This window comes from Lissotriton helveticus, chromosome 2_1 (genome assembly GCF_964261635.1).
Source record: "Lissotriton helveticus chromosome 2_1, aLisHel1.1, whole genome shotgun sequence".
In the NCBI taxonomy this organism is placed as follows: Eukaryota; Metazoa; Chordata; class Amphibia; order Caudata; family Salamandridae; genus Lissotriton; species Lissotriton helveticus.
Window position 1 is genome coordinate 1,057,209,470 of NC_136059.1, and position 8,197 is coordinate 1,057,217,666.

Below are 8,197 nucleotides of genomic sequence, written 5' to 3' on the forward strand. Positions count from 1 at the left end.
GTTAATGTTGTTTTTTTTCTTCAAAATATACAAGAACAGATTGTTGAAAATCGGGATCAAAGATTCTGTTGTTTGTTGAATTCCGTGTTTGAGAAATGTACCAGTGATAGAGCAAAAATAGAGAGTGTTTCAGAAATTCGAAATCTTCTAGACATATGTTCTGGTCAAAAATCAATTTTGACAGAATATTCAGCAGGATTGTCAGGAATTTTTAATGTATATGTTTGATGTATTGGAAGATGAAGGTGTAGATATAAAAAATCTTTTTACCCGTTCTTATCAATGGCAGCATGACTGCGACAACTGTAGTTTATCAAGTACTACTAGAATAGACACTGAAAGATTTATATATTTGACTTTACCAGACTGCAAATCAGTGCCTTTTAATAATCTAGTTAAAGCAGCGGATCACAATATGGTGTGTACCCAATGTAAGTCTACAATGCTGTCCACATTATTTCTACAAAATTATGGTCAGTATGTCATTTTAATGTTCCAACGATGTAGACCTGATGGAACTAAATTGACAACTTCTATTAAAAATTTCGTGGCTTCACAGTTATCAATATCAGGAAGAACCTTTGCAACTGTAGCTATTATTTTTCATGACGGTCCTTCTACAACATCAGGGCATTACACATGCTATTTAAAAAGTTGTAAAGGTTGGACCCACTGTAACAACACTCATTTGACTTTCAAACAATGTTTGCCTTTTGGCTTTAAAAATTCATACCTAGTGTTTTTACAACCAAACTTTAGGTAAAGGTAATTGGCCTATGAAGACGGGAGCAGTTAATAAAGGTTATTTTGCTGTTTAAAAATATATTCTGAGAAAAAGTGATCCAGGTAATATAAAAAATTTACTTGTCATATAGGTACTGTAAGTGGATCTCATAGTAAGTGATATTAGTATTATACAAAATGATGAACATGAGTGAGTCAGAGATGGTTTTACAAATACTTAAATATTGTGAAAATGTTGTAGAGCCTTTCTTTCAGAACGTCGGAAAAAAGGTAATTTCAGAGTTTCTTAGAATTCATTTGAAAATATACTAATACATCTGACACTATTTGGACAAAAGGAAAGGTACAGGCATGAGTAAAGAGTCATGACTGAAAAAAAGGAGTATATGAAAGTAATGAAAATACTTAAGATGTTCTTGGAGCTTTTCTTCTAGAAAGTCGATGAAATGGATTTTTTTGTGAACAGCAGAGTACTTTGCAACGGGAAAAGGACCTCCATGATATACTATTTGGCCTCAAGGAAAAGTAAGTCAATCAAAGATTAGTGTACATTTGTCATTTATCAGTATCTAAGGTTTTTTTTTTAAACACAATCTTTTAGATTGTGGTTTTTTTTCCCGCTGTCATATGATGAGTAATTTGAACTCACTGTTTTAAGTGAAATTCAATAGCAAAAATAAACTATGTAACATGTTATACAAGTTATTCTATACTTTGGATTGTGTAAATTAAATTGTATTCCCATTCTCTGACACTCACTTTCCTTTTTCCTCTCTCTTTCAGCTCTCTTAACTCACTCACACTGCCTTTCTCTCACTCTGTTTCACACCCATTCGTTTACTCCACTCCTTTCACAACCCCTCATTCTCATTTCAACTGTCTGCATCCCTTCTCTCCCTTGCACCACTTTTCAGCTTTCAGTCTCTCTGCTTTACTTCCCTTTTCCGTCTTTTCCTCCTTTGCTCTTTTAATAATTCCTCTTTACTCACTGAGCAGTATTGTTGCACTCTATCACTATAACTCACCCACTTTCCCTCGCTTATCTTTGTTTGCTCCTTTCTTTTGACCTCTTCTCTCTATTTTTCGTTCACTACCTCTATGTCCTCAGTGCCTCACTCTCCTTGTGTTATGTTCACTTGTGTTTATCTACCTTCCATCATTTCTTTTACAACAACTTCACTGCTCCTCTGTCATCGTTCTTCATCCTATTTCTTTTACTCTGGTTCCATTAGTATCCCTCATTTCCTTTCTTTCAATGTCCTTCTCCTTACTTTCATCACCAAATTAGTTTCTCTCATTACCACTGTTTTAGTCGTTTTCTCCTCTGTTTTCTTTTTTTGCTCCCTTACTCATTTCCTTTGCTCACTCATTGTACTCCACCTCACTCAGTATTTCTCTTAGTGTGTCTCTTTACTAACTTCCTTACTCCATTTCCCTCAATCATTGTATATTATTCTCTCTCTCTTCATCCCTTCACTCTATGACTGTTCTTCACTTACTCTCAGTTATCTTCTATTCCTCATTCTTCTAAATGCATCCTTATTAGACTCTTTTCCGTCTCTGTTATTATCTTTTTACTTACTAATGTTTCCTGACTTAGTTTTGCTAACTCACATTGTTTTAGTATCTTTCTTACCTTCAGTTCATTTCTCTGTTCTTCTCTTCCTCTGTGTCAGTGAATCTATATGCCTTACTCTTAATAATTTGCTCTCATTCTATTTCTTTTTTTCTCTTTTTATCCTTCTGCCTTACTTTATTTCCCTTTCTGTGTCCTTCACTCTTACTTTATTTCTAAATACACTGTTATGATTTTGAACCTCTTCATTTGTATCTTTTAATTTAAAATACTAATTATAACTTATTTTTTCTTCTCTCTTTCACAGAGACATAGTGTAGTAAAAAAATTTAATTACAGTTACATTAATTATATGGTAAGTGTCACTACAAAAATGTAGTTTGTCATCACCCTTTGCTTTAAGCTCACTAATATTTTCTCAACCAACCTCACTCCTGTTTCTTTACTCTGCTTCCCTCACTTATTCTTATTCTCCATGTTTACTCCCCTTTCCCTATTTCCCCTCTCGTATTCAACTTCTTTCAGTCCCTATTCTTTATTTCACTTACCCTCTGTTCCCTTCCTTTGCTTCTTCACTCATTCTGTTTTTCTTAATTATTTACTTCACTCCTACACACACACCTCATCCCCCTCCCAACACATACACACACCTCTGACATACACCCCACATACACACCCCACACACACCTCATACATACACACACCTCCCCCACATACACTACTCTCTCACACACACACATTCCATACACACACATACATCCCACACACATACCCCTACACCCATACACCTCTCACACACCCTCACCTCCACTCACACCGAAATACCCCACACACCCACACCCATAGACACACCTTACACACCCACACCACGTCCTACACCCACTGACTCCCTATAAGTCACACATACTGCATTACTTACCTTTCTTTGCTGTGTCACTCAGACCCATTCTGACAGTCTTTCCTTTACTGTCTCTGTCCTTTCTTTTTATCACTCCCCATGTGTTATCCTAATTCAATTTTTCACCCTCTTTCACCCCTCTTTACTTATACTCACTGCTCTTTCCTTACCCTCTCTCACCGTTGTTCATTTATCCTGGATCCGTCACTACTCTTCATTCCCCATTTTTTACTGTTCTTTCTTTGTCTTTCAACACCCATTCACATTCTCTCACTATGTCTACTTTAGTCTTCTTCCTCTCTCTTCCCTTCTTTCGCTTCCTTATTCATTTTCCTTTTCTCACTTTCACCCTATTACACTTTCTCTGTTTTTTACTATGTAATAAACAATCCCTCTGTGTTTCTCCCTCTAGCTCTCTTTCTCTTAACATTACTCTCTTTGTGTTCTTCCCTCATGCTAACTTCTTCATTCATTTTTTTTTCTTTTTTTTTTTGGTGCGCTCCCCGGTGCGCGCCCCGGTGCACGTACCGGTACGCGTACCCTGCAGAAAAAAGATTGACACAGATTCATTAAAAATATAGGTTTATTTTTATAAAGTAAAGGTACTTCTAAAAAGAACTGTTTTTTTTCTTCTTTTTGTTGTTTTATATTTTTTTATGTTTTTTTGAACATTTTGTACTTTTTTTGGCTTTTCTGAACACTTTTATATTTTTTTTGTATTTTTTTATGGGGAGAAACAAAAAACAGGGAATTGTAAATGGCTCAACTGGAGCATAAAAAAACCAGGAAAAATGAGGGTTTTTTGGACACTTATGGTTATCACCAGCAACCATGATACGTTTGATGCTTTGCTCACCATAGCAAAGTGTCTTGTTACAATATTTGCATAAAATGTTGTAATCGCCAAACTTAGGTTGGATAGTAGCCAATGTGTCTCTTGCCCCCGAACCCGATGGAGTGGGTTGTTTTGATGTTGAGGGTCTAGACGTTGATGGGGGTAGCTTACTGCAGATGTCCCTTAACTGTGCATTAGAAAAATTGTTTGGATGCAAACGCATCATGTGGCGAATCATGGTATGATTCCCGAAGGAATACTTTTTGTTAGGGTTCCCCCTAGACAGTTCAGCACCACAAATTAAACAAGTCACCTTTGCAGCGTTGACTTTCTTAAAACCCCTTGGGATTTTATAGAACTCCCATATAAAGTGTTCTTTCGGTTTGTAGGGCTGTTTATTGTCAGGCAGGAACTGCCTTGTCTGTGCCTCCTCTTCATCATCCTCCTCCTCTTCCTCTTGACCACCAATGAAATCTCCTGGTGGTCTTTTAGATGGTGGTGGTGGTGGGGCAGATGCTCCAGCTGTTGCTGCTACTGTAGCCATGTTATACAAGTAAAGAGTACAGATAGAACTCCAAACAGGTCTTCCTCAGTCAAAGGACAAAGTCAGAATAAGGAAAAAAGGTGGGGCTTTCATTATTTGGAAAACAAAACTGTTCTAAACCAATGAAAAGTGTTATTTTCAAGTCACATGATCCAGGCTTTAATCATTTGGAAACCAAAACTGATTTGCACCAATGAAAAGTGTTATTTTCAGATCACATGACCCGACGCGCTTACGCTACGCGCCCCGGGGCGCGCCCCGGGGCGCGTGGCGTAAGCGCGTCGAGACATTGCGCAATCGTATGCGATCGCGTGCTTCCGGGTGCGCTTACGCAGTGCGTCATATGGCGCATCACGCGACTGCGCTATACGTCACGATGTTGTTTTCGTTCGCGGCAATAGCACTATCGGGACGCTCACCGGTACGTGCCCCGGGGCGCGCCGTAACATTGCGCTTACCTGTGCGTTCACCGGTACGCGCCCCGGAAGCGCTTCGGGCAAAAAATATAATTTTTTTTTTTTTAAATAAATAATTTTTTTTTTACATATTTATACAATATAAAATTTGTTATAAAAAATATTACTTTTCATACCTATAGAGATTTGCTATTAAAAAACCATTGTAATTCACTGAAAAAACCATAGGTTTCACATCAGTTATAGTTAGGAATTAGCATTAAAAAAACCTATGAAATTCACTGAAAAAACCATAGGTTTGACACCAGGTATAGTTAGCTGGAAATTTTACTCGCATAAAACCATTGAAATTCCCACGTTATAGTTAGTTGGACTCACTATAACTTGCGCGTGCAATGCACTGCTGATGACGTCACATATTACATCACTCATGACATGGTCAGTGACATCACTCATGACATCACTGATGACACCATCCTTGTGACAGACTGACGGACCTCCTTTCACTGTAATGTAACCCTTGAAGCACATATTCAATAATAGAAACTAAAATTTTCAAAAAAATGGAGATACCCATACTAGTAACAACAACCAATTCAATAATTCCACCATCTATATACACATCCACTTATTCACCAACAGTTCTATATAGTCACTCATACATATACTCACTCATTATATGTAGTGATACACCTATACATCCTGTTACACACCAACAGTCATCTAAAAGACACATACTCACACATGCAAATAAACTATTAAACATCCATTTATTTGCATATACAGCTATACACACACTACCACTTTACTTCTAAAGAAACTTACACATACTCACTGTCTTAAACAATCACTTATAGAAACACATATTAATTTAAACAGGAACTCTTACAATCTCTTACTCTCACATATACTCACTTATATGCATTAATATTCACATACACTAGATTAATACATATGTAGTCACTGATAAAGACACTAGTGAGACACTCATTCACTCACTAACACACACATATACACACTCATCCACCCATACAGTCCTGCACATATGCTGTCTTTAAAACACATACAAAGAGAGAGTCAGTCATTCATGCATCTATGTGCTAGGTATGTAATACCCCCACCAAACCATACAAACACTCATACTGATACTAAGAAAAACATGTAATAACCCATATACATACACATGTAGCTACTCACCATCCCATGCAGCCACTTATACACAAAGTGGAACAATAATATATATATTTAAATATTTAAACATTACTCACATTCTTTTGTTGACCTCTGAGGCGGAAAGCCGGAGGACTGTATTTTGCTCTGTGTTTTAAAACTTACTTGTCACTTGCACTGCTTTTAAAAACCTACTCACTTGTTTCAGAAGCACTTGCCTAACGCGCCGAGCTGCCCTCCTGCACCCCCTGACACAGCGGAACGTAGCGCTGATACAGGGAAACCCCTCAAACCGCCATCGCGGCTCGAAGGCGTAAACACGCCCACAACGAGGCCACGCCCACGTGCAAGACTACTTAACGCTGATTGAAAAGCGTCTCGCATTATTCTTTTGTTGACCTCTGAGGCGGAAAGCCGGAGGACTGTATTTTGCTCTGTGTTTTAAAACTTACTTGTCACTTGCACTGCTTTTAAAAACCTACTCACTTGTTTCAGAAGCGCTTGCCTAACGCGCCGAGCAGCCCTCCTGACACCCCTGACACAGCGGAACGTAGCGCTGATACAGGGAAACCCCTCAAACCGCCATCGCGGCTCGAAGGCGTAGACACGCCCACGCCCACGTGCAAGACTACTTAACGCTGATTGAAAAGCGTCTCGCATTATTCTTTTGTTGACCTCTGAGGCGGAAAGCCGGAGGACTGTATTTTGCTCTGTGTTTTAAAACTTACTTGTCACTTGCACTGCTTTTAAAAACCTACTCACTTGTTTCAGAAGCGCTTGCCTAACGCGCCGAGCAGCCCTCCTGACACCCCCTGACACAGCGGAACGTAGCGCTGATACAGGGAAACCCCTCAAACCGCCATCGCGGCTCGAAGGCGTAGACACGCCCACAACGAGGCCACGCCCACGTGCAAGACTACTTAACGCTGATTGAAAAGCGTCTCGCATTATTCTTTTGTTGACCTCTGAGGCGGAAAGCCGGAGGACTGTATTTTGCTCTGTGTTTTAAAACTTACTTGTCACTTGCACTGCTTTTAAAAACCTACTCACTTGTTTCAGAAGCGCTTGCCTAACGCGCCGAGCAGCCCTCCTGACACCCCCTGACACAGCGGAACGTAGCGCTGATACAGGGAAACCCCTCAAACCGCCATCGCGGCTCGAAGGCGTAGACACGCCCACAACGAGGCCACGCCCATGTCCCACGCCTCAAAGGTGTCGGCCATACCAGCGCAGCGGACGAGCGCAGCGGGAGCGCCTAAGGCAAGCCCGTCTGCGCCCGTCCGCGCACGGCTGGGCTCAGGGCCAGAACCCATGCCGGACCCAGCTTCCCCTAGGGTAAGCTACTCGCGTCGGGACCTCCTCAGTCTCAGACCCACCAATGATAGCTCATGTAACTATGTCCATGATCTTGACGGACCATTTACCAGCTGCACACTCTGCTGCCCAGTTCAGCTACAACCCCACAGTCGACCCGCCATTCCTTCGGCTCTTAAACTGGCCACTCTGATCTGTCGCTCACTCCCTATGCACGCGCTGTTCATTAATCACCTAATAGAAGACCACGAGATCGACATTTTGTTCCTCTCTGAAACATGGCTTACCGACCACTCGGACTCAGACGTTGTTCTAGCCCTCCCTCCGGGCTTCCTTATCCAGTCCCAACCTCGTCCTTCAGGCAGAGGAGGAGGACTGGCCATCATCTACCGGGACTACCTCTCCTGCAGAGCCAACGACGCTCATATCCTGGACTCCGAAAGCCTCTATTTTACCATCCAGTTAGCGCCGACTAGCTCACTGTCAGGCCTCCTAGTTTATCGTCCCCCTGGCCACTCTGGCCCTTTTGCCAGCGCTCTCTTAGAAGCCATAGCGTCTCAGGCCCACTCCACATCTAACTTCGCGATACTAGGAGACCGCAACATCCACTTCGATGACCCCCTAGATACAGGGGCAGTCGACTTGATTGCAGAACTGGCTGCCTACGGTCTCCACCTTACCAACTCCGGAGCCACACACA